Source organism: Pithys albifrons, chromosome 7 (assembly GCF_047495875.1).
Source record: "Pithys albifrons albifrons isolate INPA30051 chromosome 7, PitAlb_v1, whole genome shotgun sequence".
Lineage (NCBI taxonomy): Eukaryota > Metazoa > Chordata > Aves > Passeriformes > Thamnophilidae > Pithys > Pithys albifrons.
In genome coordinates, this window is record NC_092464.1 from 37927761 (window position 1) to 37947971 (window position 20211).

Genomic DNA, 20211 nt, shown 5'->3' on the forward strand with positions numbered 1-20211 from the left:
TAAGTTGACTGAAAAAATCAAATTTGTTCTTTCTTTTACATTGCCACTTTCTTTTTTTAATACATTATCTCTGCCAGTGTGACTGTGCAGTGTTGCTGGTGCACCACATGGTGCTCTACAGGATGCTGGTCTGTCAGAAATTGAGGCACATGGTGGCATCATGACTATTTGCACATAAAGCTAGAGTTTTCTTGCTCCCGAAGACAAGTACTGCCAAGAAGCTGTTCTAGCTATTTCTGTGGCTTTCTGCTGCCTACAACTGAGTGCAGCTGGGCAAAAAAGGGGTTAAGTGACACTGCTCATACTATGTCTGTCTCAGTGGCAGGGCAGAAGGTTATGCAGCAGGGATCTCATAGGAAGGTGAATGCTTCTCCTAATGAGGTGAAGCTGATGACTCTAATGCAGTGGAACAGCTGCAGCAGGCTGTTTCCCAGCTCGAAGTCACACTGAGATCAGATTCAGCATACAGCATCTCTGTTTTCTTCACACATTATAATTATGATTGATTTGAAAAAGTTGTAAAACACTTTGCCTTTTTATAATAAGAGCTTTAAGTTTGTGAAGCAGTGAGGAAGGGGGTTTTGCAAGGCTCCAGTGGAGACCAGCTCCCTTCTGCCTCCTCAGTCTTCTCCTTGACTGACAAGGTCAGTTTCCCCTTTTGCTGCAGTCTTCCTAAAGTGGTGGGTGCTGGAAGGGACCAGGAAACCTAGCTTCAAGTTTTACAACAATGCAGACACAGCCTGTCTGTTCAAAATGCAGATGATATAGAAAACACAGATACAAGAAACTTGTGACTTTTTTGCTTCATTATTAACAATTCTACCATTTCCATTAATTGCCCTATACCATCATTAGACATCACGGCAGATATATGTGCATAATTTGCTGACAGTAAAATTCTCAAACTGCTTCCCTCAAAACTGAAAATTCAACACAAATTCCCTGATTCTCTTAATTTACCGTCTGGCTCTGTCATGGTTTTGCTTCCCACTGCCTGGACATTTAGACCAATTCCCTCTTCCAGATTCCCAGGGTTCAGGAGGTGTCCATGAAGCACATATTACACCCATGTGTGCTGGGGCCTTCTGAAGTGGTCTGGATAACTGAGCAAAAGAGTGTTGAGCACTATTCCCACACAGATGTTGAATTTCTAGAGGGGAAGTGAGCTGGCTTTCAGTCAGCCCGCAGGCTCCACAGAATCACTCAGGATGCTGTTCTGTCCAGAGAGACATGATCACAGAAAATAGTCAGTTCCTACTGCTGTTAACTAGTCCTTTGTTTGAGTTGTTGTTACAGCTCTTGAAGGTGTAAAAATTTTAATGTAGGAAGCTTTTTCCTAAAAAAAACCCCAAAACTTGACCAAGAAAAAGAATCAGTGTTGGTAAGCAGCACAGACAAAATGCTAAATACATGCATTATGAACAAAATTCTTTCCCCAAATTTCAAGTTATTATTCAGTCTTTAACTATGTGATCATGAAAAGTGTCCAGGGTACAGAGCAAGCAGAGCAGAAAGCTTCAAGAAAAGAAATGATAATTTACTTTCCAGTGTGTGAGCATCAGATTAGGCCAGGACACAGGAACCTTCCCTGCCAAATCATTTCTTCATTTGGACAGCTTAATTCTGGCAGCTCCTAACATTTGCTGATTAGACACTGCAATTTGAACACTCTTTTATTATAATTTCTGTATGTACTTTTGCACAAAATGTATTGTCTGCATAACAATGTGTGCTTTGTGATTGAGCAAAGAGGCTAATTTTCCCTTAAAGTTATAAGACAAAATAATGACATTGCTGCGGTATTAAAATCACAGGCAGCATGCATCCAACTTATTATGGCACAGTTTTTTCAATTGCTAGGCTCAGTAGTTTTTCTAGATGTAACGGCAGAGTTCAAAAAATATTGTTAGGAATTTTTGAGGGAGATAATAAATAAATTATAACTAATAAGAATATTTTCACCAAATTGCTGACACTTAAAGGAATAAAAGCTGTCACGTCAAATTGAGCTATACGTTCTTTGAAAAAGAAATTTCCCAAGTGGAAACTCTATTACTATCTCTGTATGTTATTAAGACAGCAGGATTTGTTCTGCAACTAGACACATTTGCTGCATTCGATTACATTCAGTTGGCCATTTTGTACGGAAACATGCACAGCTATCCAGTATGCACTGTCAACTGTAGAAGCTAAACCAGTATATTAATCTATTTTTACTTATACATAGTGTTCCTAAGTATATGGGGCTTTTTTCTTTACAGTTTTCATGTTGCTAAAAAAAATGTGGAAGAGAAGAGAAAAGTACATTGGTACCAACTCTTTTGAAACTTCACAAAGAATCAGAAGTGTGAAGTAGCATCAGAGGAATAAAACTTCAAATGCAATCAGAGACCTAATTCCGTGAGATTGTCACCATCTTTTAACTTTCCTTACATGTTGGCAACTAAGTTGTAAATTGTCACATAGTAAAACCTTGTTCAATTTGAAATGACATGTAAATGTGATACTACCTCTCAGGAGTTTTCCTGAGAGAAGAAGCAAATGAAGGTATTGTACCCCAGCTTCCAACCTGGGACTGAAGGAGGTCTCAGGAAGTGTGTATGGCATATTGCTGCTTAATGCATCTGTGTGTCACAATATTAGATAGCCCTGGGAACTAGAGCATTGATATTTCCTCTCTGCCAGCTGACAAGGATGTAACATACAAGACAGGAACCAGGACTCAGTCCTTCATTTAAAAATACCAGGGTTTTTTCCTCTATCTTATACTGTCTCTCTCCCTCTTATGAGTATGTTGATATCAAATGACAACAAAGTAATTTTATCAGAATTTTGCAAGTATTTCAGATTGAAAGCCACAAGAGATGCATGAGTTTCATCAGTTGCACAGACAGATCCCAAAATTCTCTCTGGACAAATGGACCAAGGCAGATTTTGAGTAAACCGAAAGACATGTTAAATCCCAAATATGATATAGCCTCCCCTTGTGTTTGTTCTCTAAACAAGTCTTTCAATGATGCATACCATGCCCCATCTAGAAAAAAACCCAAACGCACCAACAAAAAAAAATAGAAGAGAAAAAACAAAAAAGAAATCAGCATTTTGTTATAAGTAACTGAACAAAACTACTGCATGCTTTCAGAAGAGCAAAAATAGTTTCTCTAGCCTGCGGGATGATATAAAGAATATAAAGATATTTCTGATTGTTTTGCTGAAATCCTGATCTTGCAGAGCTGCTTAAGGACAGACATGGTGGTGTCAGTCCATGTTATTTCACAAAGCTTTTGTAAATTAGTTGGATGGAATTTATACTTTCAGAGGAAGACAGCCAAGTCTGAGCTTGGATTATCTGTAGCTAAGTACAAAATGTTATGTTTAACCCAGGTTTTGTTGAAAATATCCTGGTTGCACACAGAAAGGTCTCTCTGCATACATATTGTGTGATTCAGTCAAGGCTGATGCTTCACTGAACTCTGGAGCCTGCAGAGTACACTAAGCTTCAAGCAAGGCAGTATGAGCACTGCTGGGAAGCTCTGAGGAATAGGATGGGGTCAGGCAGACAACTCCCTGCTGCTCAGGTCACATCTGGAGCCCTAAACTCCACTGGCAAAACTATTACGGCAGTGAGGCCAGGAGTCTTGGTGATTGTCAGCTTTTCACTATATTAAGGTAACATATCACTGTTAAACAGCTTCTCTGTTAGCCTGACAATAAAAGAGAACACCCCCTAAGAAATAACAAAAGAAATGCAAAATGCTTTGGAGTGGGGAAAGACAAGACTTCATTGTTTTTAATACATCACTGGAGTATCTTTTCTCTTCTTCTTTTCCATGCTTAAATTTAGTAACATTGCTAGAGAATGTCATAATTCTGCTGATGCAAAAGTCCTTGCCATCCCTTCCTTTTGTCCTGGCTAAGCTACTGCAGATTCATTCCTCGCTAATGCCTCTGCATGCACAATTAACAGCTGATGCAGAATTCCCTTGCCTGGTATCTGCTGGCATTGAATAGCTACAGCTCATAATTCCAGACCTGGCTCTGTTACACTGCTGGTTGTTAATCTGAGCTCATATTAGTTTCAAGGTGTTCTTGCTACATTAGGAAGACCTTCCATCTAATTCTGACAATTCTTGGATCCTGCCTTTCCGTAAACCTCTGATTTCCCCCAGTTGCAGACTCTTGGCTTCCACTTCCAAGATAAATGATAACTGACAACTGGTAACTTGCCCTTTGGCAACATTTTTTGCAATGGCTAGTACCTGGATGTCCACAAACCCTTGGTCCCTTCAGTGAAGGTCCCTGCAGGAAGTTTAACTGTGTGAAACAAATGCAGGATAGCTGCCTGTATCTTTGATACCGATTTGCTCTTGTTAATTTAACAGACTGTCAAGAAAACATTACCAAAAGAAGTCAAGGCCGCTTCAATTCTTCAAGTGAATGGTCTATTTTCCATCTTTGTCATTGCACATTCCAGCCTTTGGAGCACTTAATGATGTGTGGGTGTAAGGGGGCAGTCAACATGATTTAGTTGCTGTTAAGAGGGTCTCATTTCTACTCCCTTTACAAACTACCTACTTCCACCTTCTGTTGCAAACAGAGATATAAATGTTATCAGAAATCAATGGCATCTCACATGAATTCATGATTTTTCAGACTTCCTGCCTGTCTCCTAGGTGAAATTGTGCAGGTAGAGATGCAAACTTGCTGAAGACACTAATAAGGAAAAGTAGAGGGAAGTGGACAGAAAGCAAACAACTCATTTGAATCCTTTTGGACACTGTACCCCTCATTAGCATTCCTATGGGTTTGGATTTTTTCCCCAAGGAGAGGAAAAAGCCTACGCATTGAAACATTTTAGTCTTCTAATCTAAGTCTAAGGGACTCATAGCAACAGACAAATCTCTCCTAATTGTCTCTAATAAGTAAAGTAACACATGAGAACCAAACTCTGTTGGAGACATTCCAAGAGTTTTCACATCTTCATTTCTGCCTGCACCCTTATGATGGTAATTTCTTTTTATCTGCTCTTAATTTGTACTGATTTCTTCCTTTACAAATTCGAGTTGTACTTTTACTGGCAGCATGTCAGTTTCCTTATAGTTAGGGCTCTTAAAACCTTTCAAACTCAAATCCTCCTAGGCTTTGTTTTGGGATTTTGTTTGAAGGTTTGCAAGAGCAGAGGCAGGAGAAGGCTCTTCCTCAAGGAGTGCGAGGAGTCCTTCTGCTGTCCTTAGGAACCCTGGTGACCATAGCTCCTGGGCTCTGTGCAAACTGATGAGGAAAGCTCAGCCTTTGCTACCCATTCAGAAATCCTTATGTATTAGCTGCTCTGTGCGTGCACACATGTAAAATTGTGATACACTCCATGCCTATTTAACTCATATGTTTCAACTTCATGCTCTCCTTAAGATTCCCAGGCAGGATCAGCTGGTTGGAACCTAGATTTCTGTCCAGTTTATTGGCAGTTTTTACCTTTCTGCCCCACACAGTTATAATAATCTTGGATTTAGTATGTACAGGCTAGTGAGCTCCAGAGCATATTTGCAAAACATCACTGTTGTTATTTTCAAACAGGAATTCAGATGGGATTGAAATCCTTTAGGCCTTTAATGAGTTTCCAGCATTACCCGGGCCTACAATAATTCTCTAGGGTTAAAGAATTAAAATAATTATGGACCTCAGTCCATTTTATTTTTAAAAAAAAATTCAGATATAATTATTCCTCAGCTCTCTGCCCTCAGCTATTCCTGTGGAGATTTAGATTTCCTGACCTTGGTCCATACATTATCTCTTACTATGAATAAATTTACTCAGAGAGCGGCTCACTGAGGGAGTACCATCACCCCAATTTGTCTTGACTGGCATATGCCTATTGAAAACTTCCAGAAATTTAGCCTGAAATTAATGGTAAGTCACAGAGATTTAAGGAATTGCATCAGAGACAGTAGAACCCAAGCTATAGAGTACAAAAGCTATTATCTGTATTTGTAGGAAGCTACCCTTTTTATTTTAAGACATTTCAGTGGAGAGTATGTCAGGGCAGTATGTTATAAAAACATGCAGAAATGTTCAAACATCTATTGTTTGAGTCAAGTCTTCTTTTTAACATGTCAATATACAGCACTAGTGGGAAATGCATCAAGAAGAGAACAGCAAGTGCATGAGCTGGCAGGTACAAGCATTTCAGTTGCAAGATCTTGTGTCCTTGAGGTTTGGTTTAGATAATATTCAACATGACATGTTTTTGCTTGTGAATATCTTGATTTAATGGTGTAGATGAAATAAGAACAGGAAAATGTCTCACACTGGAAAAACTTTACAACTCATTACTGGAATAAATGCAAGGGTCTCTGCTATTTAATTTTGTTCAATTGTGTCTGACGTCGGAAAAAGTACTAAGAACTTTTGCTCATATTTTATCTATTTTAAACTAATTTATTTATTTTAATCATACTGACTGAGTTTGACCTTTTAATTTCTTACTCTGAATTTTATCATTTTCCTAATACTTGTATCAGCCTAGTTGCTGTACAAATCATCTCGAACTTCTTATTATATTTATTTCCACTAGATCAATATTACTTCAGAGAAGGTCACTGTTATATATAAATAAACAGAAAAAATATCTAAACAGAATGCCATCAGGCAAGAGAATTCATGAACTTTGTAGCTTTTTAGTCATAAACCTATTCTTTTTTTAATACAGGCAATAAGAAAGATGCCTCAGAAATCAAATTAGCAGTGAATCACTAGGTCTAGAAGGAGATGTTGATAAGTGAATTGTATCCTTATTTGATAGTCAGATGGCATAACATAAAATAATATCAAGGCAGGGTTAGTGCAGAAATGTGAGGAATTGGCCTGTGACCTTTCTGTGAAGGGATTTTGGATGCTCTCTACCCAAACCCGTGAAATTATTGAAATGTGTCTGTTAATGGTATTTGGAAATGAAGGATAAAACATAATTTATTCTAAAAGAAGAAATTATCTTCTTCTCAAAGCCAGCTTTTGGAGTTCATACACATCCTCCAAGTGAAATGTTTATCAGCTGGGGAAAAAAAAGGAATTCAGGGATGTAACTTGAAATGAAATTTTCCCATTTTGTCAAGGAAAGAGTCATGAAAGCTTAACAAGCTTCAGACTTGACTAGTAAGTTGTTTATTTTAGGACAGACAGGGGGTTCAAAACTTATTCCAATCTACTTCTATTTAAAAATGTAAAACCATTGGTGAGGATTTTGAAGAGTTACAGGTGGATAAAACCTATGACTTCTCAATTCATGCTTAATTATTTATTCAAAGAGCACATTTAGTATTTGTGTCTTTATTAAGTCTCCTCAGCACAGGTTAGGGGTTGGTTTTATTCATAATGTTTGACCACCCATTGCAATACTCTGGCTTTTTATACCTTTACTAGATTAGTCTTACATCCACTCTAAAACAAAGACTTTCTCACTGAGTTCAGTGACCTCAATGCAGAAATGTGAAATCTGTTCTCTCATTCATTTACCCCCCTCAGCGTTATGCTTTTAGGTGTCACCAGATACTGTTACTTGGTGGAATTGCATTCTTTAATGGTGCTAAATCATCTTCTATTTGTCCCACTGACTGGGACTAATTGCAGAGCATAAAATAAGGGCAGTTTGCTACAAGAGCTTGCTACAATAGAGGCAGATTGCTACAAGACATTGAAAAAAATAATGGAAACAAAATCTTTTTGTTCCTGTCAATGACTAAACTTTCAGGAATAACAAACAATACATAAATATATTTAGCTTCTTTGTCAAAATGAAATACAGGAATACATTTCACTTATGCTTCTCACAGAATCTCTATGAATGGAAAACATAATGTTTCAAAAGAATTATTTGGGTTTTTTTAATCTTTTTTTTTTTTCAGAAATTTACCTTTGGTGATTTATAAGCACTCTGAAAGGGAAACTTGTTGAGTGAATTAACATTTCTGTTACTTCTGAAGAATTATAGAACAAATGGCCAAAGTGGAGCATGTTGATCTGCTAGTCTGAGTCTGTGGGTAAGTCAACACCTTCCCAGCATGCAGGTTTATTGTTAGAAATGTGCCTTTAGTTTTGCTGCATCTCTGTTTCTGCTATGAGCCATTTAATGTCGTCACATCTCTGCCAGTCAGGTGGAAGGCATCTCTGTTATCTCCCTTCCAGAATTCAAGGCACTTAAAGGTTTCGAGGAAGTCACCCCTTCACCTTTCCTTTGATATGTTAAGTCGGTGAAGTGCCTGAAAAGTGTCTCTAAAATACCTGTTTCCTCCTCTATAATCCTTCAGATATTTTCTTCATCTTTCTCTAATTTACCAGTCGTTTTTTCACTCTAGATATAAGACTCAGGGACTGCACACTATGGTATGGTGATATAATTTCCTCTTTATGTGATACTCCCTGGTGCATTCAGCTCACTGACTACAATTCATCATTGTGTTTTTCTGATTAGCTGGTGGACTACTATTATCCCTCCCCCTTATAATCTTTTGCATCATTCTTTCTTTGGAGTGTATAATTGTTTCCTCTAGTTATAGATTATGTTTCTCATTTCTATGCGTGACTTTGCATTTCACTGTCATCCTTAAAGATTTAGCATTAATTCCTTAAACCTGCCAGCAAAACAGAGGAAAATCAGATTTATATTTATATCTCTTGAGATAAAAATTAAGATGGGCAAAAAAAAAAGCCTAATAATACACAATATGCTGCCCTTTCAGGGCAAAAAGTACATTAACTCCTGGAAGTGTTTTTAGTATGATTTTGGTAGGTGTTTATTTTTGTTCTTGCCACTGGCTGAAGACAACAAACCCTCTCTGTCCTCTTTCATCTAATGGTCCATTAATTTCTGGCTTAACTAATTGGAAGTGTTCCTTTTTAGAGAGAGATATTCCTTTTTCATATACCATAAAACTTGTTTTATTATAAGCCCAAATTATGACCACTTTTTTACTATATAAAATGTAATCCATAGACATTAAAAATTTAAAATGAGGTTTAATTCTTCCTCTTAAAAATATAATTGCATATCTATTCAACCTCATTACTATGAGACTCGTGATTTGATTTTAGATTGTACCAGAAAATAGCCGCTTTAACCATGTGTGAGAAAAATGTTAAAAGATCTTTTGATAAAAAAATCTCAAGTAGTTTAGCTTAAGAATTGCAGCTGATTTAAGAGATCTCTCAGACTAGCACAATACCTGCTAGACACAGGAGAGCCACAAATCTAAATGTGAGGGTTTTTTTCATTCCAATCCGAACATGTGTAACAAAACCCAATCTCTGTAATTTTCTCCAACTGAAAATTCTGACTAGATCATCTTCCTACTTTATTTGCTGAATGCAGTCCACTGGCAAAGTGGAATACAAGAATGTTTCATGACTTCATGCATTTCCTGCTTTTGAGGAGCAAATGAAGGAAATACATGAAGTCCAGGTATGCAGGTGTGTTTGTGTCTTCATGTTTATCTACATGTTTGGGTGTTGTAACCTCATGACCCAAACAACAGTATTACCATCACTTATGACAGGCTACAGGCTTTATATTGATGCTGCAAAGGCTCATCAGTACGACTTGCCAGGCTTGATTTTTCTTGGCCTGCCTAGATCTTTGTTTCAGCTTGTTTAGCTCACAGCAATTTTCTAGCTACTAGGCAACTGCTACCTATTTTTTTATCTTTAGTTTAGCTTTTTATGAATGTGTGCTGCAATGTCTATTGCAGTAATACTTCTGATATATTTTTGTAAGTAATCAGTGGTAACCAGCAGCAGTTATTCAGTGCATAAGAATATTATCCTGTTGCCCTAGAATAACGATTTGTTGTAAAAGAGCATAAGCATACGATGAGAGCGGAGTCCTTGCAAGTGTGGGAACACTACAAATTCAGAGGCCCTGGCATGGTAAATAATTATCAGCCTTCAATTATTAATAATCAAAAGATTGAAACCTTGGAAAATTGTTAATGTTAAAATGATTTTAAGCATAGCAAAGAGAATAAAGAACAAGTGTCTAAACTCATATAAAACACACCATAGGTAGAAAATTCACCTGCACCACCATCTGAGGACTAATGAAAAGAAGAGCACGATGTAGTGTGTGTCAATGTCTAAAAATAGCAGACCAAGAGTGGAGAGGAAGCAATCCTCACTGTCTGTACCATACTTCTCCTGGAGAATACAGTACCCTACTAACTACCCAGATATTCTGTCCCCTTTGTCCTCCTCCTTCTCAGGGCAGATCACACTGGCTCCATTAACCTCACAGCCCAGGGGAACAGTGGTGGGGTGAATATAACACAAATAAAAGGGGTAGGTATTACATGCTCAGAGGGATCAGTAATGTGTGTAACTAACAATTGCAACTGTGTTGTTAACAACTCCTAGTCTATAAAAATTATTTAGTTTGGACTGTAAATGTTACTACTGTTGTGACTGGATTAAATAGAATTTGCAATTAGTCAGATATCAAGGAAAAAAATCGAGTGTGTTTTAAGAGATTAACTTTTACTACCCACAGTCTTCAAAAAAAAAAGTATGTTTTATTGGAAGACATTCAGTGAATTCTCAGACTTAGCCTTGTTTGTAAACCGTATCAAAGTGTTGAACTTTACACGGCAATGCCTTAAATTCCTGATTCATCTATCCTTAAGAAAAACAAATTTCTGATATTTTCTGCGAATTTCCCTATTATACCCACATTCCGTTATCTTGGAATTTACATCATGATACCTCCTGATGCTCCTTCATATAACTCTGACCAGTGCTAAGATCTGTTTTGCTCCATCTCAGGGTGGTCACAGTCATTTCCATAACGAGTGCATAGTGGGTTAGCCCTGGCTGGATGTCAGGTACCCACAAAAGCCACTCACTCACTCACCATCACAACTGGACAGAGGATAGAAAATATAATGAAAGGTTCATGAGTTGAGGTAAGGACAGGGAGAGATCACTCGCTGATTACCAACATGGGCAAAACAGACTGAACTTGGGGATGTCAATTTAATTTATTACTATCAAAAGCAGAACAGGAGAATGAGAAGTAAAATAAATCTTGAAAAACACTTTTCCCCCACCTCTCCCTCCTTTCTGGTCTCTACCTGCTGCCTCCAGGGAGATGGGAAATGGTGGTTATGGGCAATTTATCACACATTGTTCCTGTTGCTGCTCAGGGAGAAGAGTCCTTACCCTGTTTCAGTGTGGTGTCCCTCCCGTGGGAGACAGTCCTCCACAGCCATCAACATGAGTCCATCCCATGGGCAGCAGTTCTCCATGAACTGCTCTGACATGGGTCATTTTATCATGGGTTGCAGTCCTTCAGGCACAGGCTTTTCCAGTGTGAGTCCTCCACAGGGTCACAAGTTCTACCAGCATACCTGCTCTAGCATGGGCTCCTCTTTCCACAGGTCTGTAGGTCCTACCAGGACCCTGCTCCATCATAGGCTTCCCACAGGGTCATGGCTTCTATTCAACCATCAGCCTGTTCCAGTGTGGGTCTCCTCCATGGGCTACAAGTGGATCTCTACACTCTGTTGACCTCCATGGGCTGCAGGAGGACAGCTCCTTCACCATGGTCTTCACCATGGGCTGCAGGGGAATCTGAGCTCTGGCATCCAGAGCACCTCCTCCCTCTCCTTCGCCACTGGCCTTAGTGTGTGGAGAGCTGTTCCTCTCATATATTTTCATTCTGCTCTTCCCTGGCTGCAATTACCTTTGCACAATAACTTTTTTCCTCCTTAAATATGTTATCACACAGGCATTACTATCATTCCTGATTGATTTGCCCTTGACGGGAACTCTGGCAGCTGCTCTCAGATGCCATCCCTGTAAACTCCCTGCTACCAAAACCTGGCCGTGCAAACCCAATACAGAGTGTTTTGAAAACCTTTGTCGTGAATTGCTAACTCTGATCCCATCCAAACACTAAGACTGTTTAAAGAACAGTATTGAGAGTCATTTAGCAGCTGTACCATTTACTGCCAAACTAGATTGTTTAACCCGTGTGGCAAACCCAAACCCTCTAATGTTTCCAGTAATATATTTGCTTTTGAGACTTTGTATGACCTTGGGCCAATCATTTAATCAGGAATATGCCAATTCTGGCATTTCTACTCTTTTTTATGTTAGAAAGGCAAACTAAAACTAGCATGAGTTAAAGGCAGATTTTGAGCCTAAAGGAATCACCTAAATAATTATTGACTTTGCTTTGTAGTACAGATCTCCATAAGCATTGTCTTCCCTGTGATGAATTTCTCTGTTCGTCAGCAGTCTTGTCACATTTGCAATAGCAGAGAATCCACTCACTTAGATCTGTAAGAATTATTGTGAGGACTCCTTCACTACTTGGACCTGAAAGTTCTGCAGCTAGCATTTTTTCAACTCCCTTTCCCCCCTGTTCCACTTCTGATTTTACAGAGTTTGTGCTGTACCTGCAAATTCCCTCCAAGCTCCAGGAGTCCAGATGAATCTGCTTCACTGCCTGTGCATCCTGCTGTACCACCATGACTGCTCTGGAGAGACAGTGATTGTGTGCTGCTCCTTCAGTCTTGATATCAGGCTGGCCTAGGAGAAGCACAAAGTCTCAGTTTTTGTAAGGCTGTTAACTGATATTATAGCTGACTTTAGAAAATTAAAACAGGGTAATGCTCTAGTTGTGTCTGCAAAGTAATGTGGATTATACCTCAGACTGAACTAGGAAAAAAAGAACATGGAGCTAGACATATGGCTGCCTGGGAGTCCAGGCAGTGTGCCTACTGCCAAAAGAGCAAATTAATATCTCTATGCAATAATTTGGAAACATCTACCCAAGATGACAACAAATAACTAAGTATGAATTAACAAAAAATACTGATACCTCGGGGTCACCCGGAAGCACACAAATCAGAATTACTGTTCGTGAAAACTCATGACAAGGGAAAGAAGAAGATGGGAGGAAACCCACATAAACTAGAAATAAAACCTCTTCTTAAAAAAAAAAAAAAAAAAAAGGCAGCTCTGCTTATTTGATATTTCCTCCTCATGGATTCAAATCCACAAGGATTTCTTCAAAGTGTGCTTGTGGCTATCAGTTATAGAACAGAGGCACAACTTCATGATCAACATTGTTAACATCTGTCATGGAGTATTTGAAATAAAGAAATATTTCAATGCCATTAGTACAAAAATTATCACAAGAACATGAGGAACAAATGCATTAAGAGAACTAAAAGTTGTCTGTGAATACTATGTCTCTGAGAGCAGAAAGAAAAGTCTCTATATGCTGAGGAAATAATTTCTTGAGAGTTACACACCGAACTCAAGTAATTTACTTTTCTAAAAGCTTTGAAGTGCTATACTAATGTTAAGCTGTATTAATTCTACTGCTGCTTCTCCTTTGACTTGTTTAATTATATGACAGCCATAAGCACAAAACGTTTAGTAATTAAAAATAATTTCTTAATCTGATTTTCCTGCTTAAAGAAACATTGGTTAATCCCATAACTCCCTATTTCATTGTCAAAAATTATACATAGTTTCTTTTAAATTTTATTTTATTATCCCACTCTTTTTTTTCCCTATGTGATGGCCAACACTCTCAATGTTTAAGGTGTGAGCAACCTTTATTGTAGCATTCAGATCAATGTGCAGTAAATGAAGGAGGGCATTTTTAAAGGGAAAAGTGGTTTTTAAAATTGGCAAAAAACTGAGACCACAAGTACTGATTTAGGTATAAAGAAGGCAGATAATAATATCTAGACTAATAAAAACATGCATAAAAAAGAACAAAAAAAATCAAAATCAAAATCTTGAGCAAGCATGTTTCTTATTTACTAGACTGTATAAGCACCATGGGACATGACTGAAAGCCTGTGTTATAAAGTATTCACAGCAGAGAAGCAAACTGTAATAAAAAGTGAATAATTAATTACATTTGGCCTTGAGAAATACTGAGATTTTCCATAATGACAATTGTTTGCCTGGCCCCATAGCTGCTCGGCAGGGGACCTCTCTTAGGTTCAAGTAACAAGGCTTTAAGATATCCTATGCGAAAGATTAGAGGAAACAGAAGAAATTCAAAGTGCAGTGTAATAATTATATTCGTTAATTAAAGTTGGAACACCTTATGAGTTGAAATATCCAGAGAAAGAGTCTGTCAGTTGCTGCTCAAGAATAAAATGCTGCTAACAAGGTCATGCAACAGTGGAATTTATCACCCAATTCAATCTAAAATGAGTCCAAACATGGTCATCATGAAAAATCTAATGGTCTTTGTAGAGTTTGAAGGGTCATTGGATCAAATACAGATGCATTGATTTAGAATTGTATGCTGTTTCATTAACTGAAAAATGAAACCTAACCTTTGAGGTTGTAAAAGTAACGAAAGTTTATAATACTTTGATGCTTAGCGGAGACTATATACAAATGCAATTTTCTCATAGTAAAGTTTCATTAGAAACAAGAAAATTTGTTGTCCTTGACAAGTATCAACATTTGCAAAGATTTTTTTTTTTAATTCTCACATGGTTCTATTTATTTAATTATGAACTGTAATTTGTTTGAATTGGGTCTCAGAAATAAGACTGACTAAAATTAAAAAAAAATGAAAGCACGATAAGGATAATAGAAAAAAAAAGTTTCTAAATCCCTGTCACAGGTCTCCTAACAGCTGTGGGATATGAGGTCATAGAATAAAACTGTGTCTTACATGGAGAAAATTATTGTAACAGTTCATTTTACATTCACAGGTTACTTCTAACCCAGGCTTTCCAGTTTTGATTAAAAACATAAGGAATGTCTTCCACAGCCATCCCAGGAAGGTGCTAATTATAGTCATCTCTAGACCCTAAATACTACCTTAAGATAGTGTTACAGACTGTCATGCCAATAAGTTCAAATAACTAATAGGCTTCAAATATAAAGTCTTTCTATAATGGCATCATACTCTTAGTCAAAATAAAAGAAAAAAAATCTTATTCAGGTCACTGAACCAGAAATACGACAAATAAAGCACAAAGACTATTTAAAAATCAACTGTAGTTTGGCATAGAGAGATGTAAGCTAAAACATGCTGTACTGAAAGCACATTCTTTTCCACACCAGTGACATTATTCTTGTTTCTTAGATGATATGCACTGAGAAGCACATTTAAATTCCAGAGCTGTACTTGCTTTGGAATACACAGACTAATAGGACAGAAGTGTATTTAGTGGCCTACCCAATGTTTGTATCAGTGGGTAGCTAAAGGAGCTCTTGTCCAGAAAGACAAATTAAATAAGGTAAACGTAAGAATGATGGATTAGTGAAAGACATAGTATGATTTAAATATCCACAAAAGTCAGGTTATGGAAGCCTGAAGGCATTTGAAGTTCCCTACAAGTGATATCTGACTATACTTGAGAAGGAAAACTAGAACTCCAAAGGAAACATCTGATGCCGAATAAAAGTATGAAGAGGTCTCTTTGTATTCCAGTGCCTACTTTCTTTGACAGTACTCTGAAAGATTAGTGACATGAGAGAAACACTACTAAACTACAAAATTAGGATAGAGGGAATCAAGATATTTGGAGGAGCCTGCTCACATCGAGGTCAAATTCAAAAGCAAGAATTGTTTTTCTATACTAAACAGATGAGGTTCAGCTCAGGGCTAGGGTTCAGGCAAGAATCAGGAATACAAAGTTTGGGCCCCTACAAGATATTTGTGTGAGATTTCTGACCTTGCCTAAGACTCACACTCAGGAATTGATGTCTGCCTTTCTGGTTTGGGATCTGAATCAGAAAGGAAAGCAATTTCTAAATTAATTTTTTATTATAGAAGCAATGACTCAACAAACCTATATCAGTGCACTTAGTCAGACTATGTTATATCCTGTGAGGATATGGCTCAGGGAGGAATCAGGTCTTTAACATGCAAAGATCAAGCCTGAAATCACAAACAGGATGTTCACAAAAAGCAATACTTAATGAATTATTTCAGAGTATTTCATAAGTCTATATACTTTTCCATGGGCTCCAGTCCAAAATGGAAACCTGATGTAGCAATGATTGTTATGAAATAAAGAATATGAAGTCTTCATTGGCAGTAGACTAGTGAAAAGCAAGAATTCATTCTTGGAGCAGCTTGGACAAGTTTGTCTCTGTTCCACACACATTTTGTTTATGTTACAAGAAAGCTGCAGTTGAGGGAACGAATTTCTCTTGAAAGTGTCTGTTTTTTTCAAATGCCTTCAGGAGACAGTGCAGTATGTTAAATCTGGTTTAATGTTGTTGATCTCTAAAGGTATTGTTGCTGCTTTTCTTACATGAGATGCTTAAGAGGTGCTTTAGAAATGTGAAATTATCAAAATGCTCATTTCCTGGTTAGTTTTGTGCCACTGCACAGCTGTGCTCAATTAGGCAGATATTTGAAAAACAGCAGGGGAAAAAAAACACCCAAAAACAAACACCAAAAAACCCCAATGTATTTTTCTAGCTATTTCATTTTTAATTTCTGCAAGTAAAAATCCTAGAATAAATCATATCAGAAAACAGAGTACATCAACCCCCTAAAGCAGTTAAGTATAATTTTGGGGAGAAAATCTGATTTTTTTTTTTCGTTTCCTCTCATATCATTATTTTTTAGACTTAAAAGAACCAAAACAAAGGTGAATGATGAAATTACTTGTATTCTAGTAGCATTGAAAGGACAAAGTCAAATTCCAGATCTATTATGCTGAACAGAAAGTCTAAGTTATATGATCCCCACCTTAAGTTCATTACAATCTGCAATAGAATCATAATAGATGATGAGGGGGATAGAAGCACGAAAAGATATTTCCATTGGGCAACCCATTGTGAAAGGTTTTTGGAGATCAGCCTTAGTTGTATTTGCTCTGGTCCCAGTAATCAGATCTCTCTTCAGTCCTATTGATTTCCTCTGGCTTTTGTGCATCTAGATCTATCTTTTCTGAATAAAACAAAAAGAGCGGATAAAAAACATAGTGAGACAAAATAAAAAAAAAGCGAAGAAAATAATTGGGAAAAATATTCTTGGTGAATACAGAAGAAAAAAAATCTCAAAACATTTTTAGATTTACGAACTGTTTAAACAATTTCTGCAGGTATTACCAGGCTGGGCTGCCAAGAGTTTGTCTGATTTTCCATGACAGAGAGAAATATTAGTGTATCATTTCCTGTCATCTCATTTATTTTGCGGGATTGCTAGTAAACTTCTAGGAACAATCTTCCAGTTTAAAAAAAATTATTCACTACTAAATAATGTAATTTGAGTTGTGCTTTTGTAAAAAGCGTAATATTAATATATAAATATATATACAATTTTTAAGAACTTGTGAATTCTAAGTAGAACTTGGTCACTGAGACTTTCTTTTCAAATGCACTTTTTATTTCTTGCCATTTTATGAGATGCTACAAGTCAGTATGATGTCCCTGGTGATATCTTGGTGTATTTGTCTCTCATTCTGAGAGTCAGTGCTGTTCTGGTCTCTTTTGCTTTAGATGTTTGTTATACTAGATACCATCATCATGGCTGGGCTTCAGGAACGAAGATTTGAGAAGGGCTCTACCCACGTGGGTGAATCCGTCGAGCCTGTGCAGTGGATTTTTTAGGTGAGGCACAGCATGTGCAGAACTGGCCCCAGCCTTTAAATCCTAAGGTTCATCTGCCACGGCCAAGTGAGCTTGGACAGTGACAGTAAAGTCCTCAGGACTAGAACCTACAGCCCCCAGTATTCCCAGGAGGTCTCCCATCCAAGTACTAACTGAGGCTGACCCTGCTCAGCTTCTGACATCTGACAGAATTGGGTGTCAGGGTGGCATTTAACTGCCTATACTAGATATATAACAGTGGATTATAGCAGAGAGGGTCGTGTAATTACCTTTTCATCCTCATTTCCACTATTTCTTGTATGGTGTGCTTACAGCCAGAATTACTTGACACCTGCTCAAAGGCAACAGAACAGCAAGATATTACCTTGACTTGGAGTAAAAAGCAAAGCTAAGTGGTGGTGGTGTACTTCACATGGTATTCTTTACATTACTGACCTGGCACCTTTATCTCGCTGTTTGTAAGAAGCAAGCATGAAACCAACGGTCTCATGCGATATATATATATATATATATATATATATATATATATACACACAAACTCTTGGTTGCATGAAGTCTTATATTAATTTTACAGTGTTGTAATACCAAATATCTGTCAGACTTTATAAAACTTCTGTCATTCTGTCCAAATTCCAATCCCAGTCTTTGCTGATGATTCAACCCCAAAGTTAACAGAGAGAGAAAAAGCAGCAGTTCCTGTGGAGAGGATGTCTACCTTCCCTGTCTAACAGAGGGGATGAGCTCATTTTCAGAATGTTCATAGAATCACAGAATCATAGAATATGCTGAAATGGAAGGGACCCATCAGGATCATTGAGTCCAACTCCTGGCCCTGCACAGGACACCCCAAGAATCACATCATGTTTCTCAGAGCCTAGTCTAGAAGCTTCTTATACTCTGTCAGGCTTGGTGCTGGGACCACTTCCCTGGGGAGCCTGTTCCAGTGCCCAACCACTCACTAGATGAAAAACTTTTTCCTGATATCCAGCCTAAATCTATCCCAACTCAGCTTCATGCCCTTACCTGGAGTTCTGTCACTGGTCATGAGATCAGTACTTGCCCCTTATGAGGATGTTGGTTTTCTCCCAAACTGAAACTGTCACAGACACGTAACAATTTCAATGAGATGGATTCACACATAGAAGGAAGACCCAGGCATAGACCTACCCATTTTGTCTGATTGGGTGATGACATTTAGTAGTTTCACATGATACACAAGGAGCATCACACAGAAAGAAAAACAAAGGTCATTCTGATCAGATATGATGTAGACTGACAACATAGAGAATAAAAAATCCTCTTTCACAGAAATATTCTTTGCCACCAGATATTTGTGTGCTTAGTAAAAGATAGAGGAAACTGGTATATTGATCTATTTCCACATAGCCCTTAGTCATGAAACATAGTAGGTTCTTGCAGGAATCTCATTTTGAATTAGAAGCAGACATACTGTAGAGTTTTCAAATCTCATTAGGTTTATATATAGTTTGTCTACTGCATCTGTATGAAGAAAAGATAGAGTAAATTGAACCGTGAAAAGTGGCAGAAGATAGAAAACAGAATAACACAAAATGTACCTCTTCAAGGTATTAGAGACTACTACATTGTTGTATTAACTAATCTTATCTTACACAAATATGTCCTAAAATTACTCAAAGAATCATTCTAGGAAAATAAGATCCAGTCATATATTCACAAACATTCACCTATTCATATGTTTCAGGTTCCCCTCATTGCTAGTCTTTCCCATTAAACTTGAAGTTTTTCATCTGTTATTTCAAAGAATCTAGTGTGGATCTTCATAAATTATGTCTAATAAGGTAAGGCCTGCTGTAGAGAATGGATCAGTCTGTTGAAGTGGCACAAGAGCATCCCTGCTAACAAGCTTGGTAATCTAGAGGTGAAGTTCTCCAGCAACATTCAATACAGGACGCTAAGCAAAGCCTGATGAGAAGTGATGCATAGGCTGAAGTCAGGGAAAGGTCTTATGAACAGCATGACAGAGGAAGTCCTCATGCGTCTGCCATGAAAACAGCTTCACTGGGGACTTCCTCAAGTACCTGTAGCCACACAACACCGGAAAATAACAGGAAGAACGAGAAGGCTGTGTATAGCTGCAGATCTATGAGCTCATTTGGGTGACACAGATGTTTTAGGGTAGCTTGTGCAGCAGGACTGCTGCAGTGTATAAGAGCTCTTTGAGAAGGAAAGGATGCATTTTGGGCAAAGAAGCTGGTTGAATTCAATGAGATTTGTCTGGGAACTCAGGAGACATCAGACACAAGCCTATGGAAAAGGATTAGGGGAAAGACAGGTGACATCACAGTGATTTGATGAAAGGAAACAACAAAGCTGCAAAAAGGATTAGATCTAAGGGTATTTTTTTTTCACCATGAGGGTAATAAAATATTGCAACAGCTTTCCTGAGAGCAAATGACGTCACTTTCCCCAGGAATAATCAGAATTAAACTGATCAGGGCCCTTAGAACCCTGCTCCAAGTTGGCATCTCTTTGAGGCCTGGACCAGATGATGCCCAGCAGTAGCTTCCCACCTAAATTACTATTTTGTTCCATGAATTAATGCAGCCATACACAGGGGGTCAATGAGAAATGAAA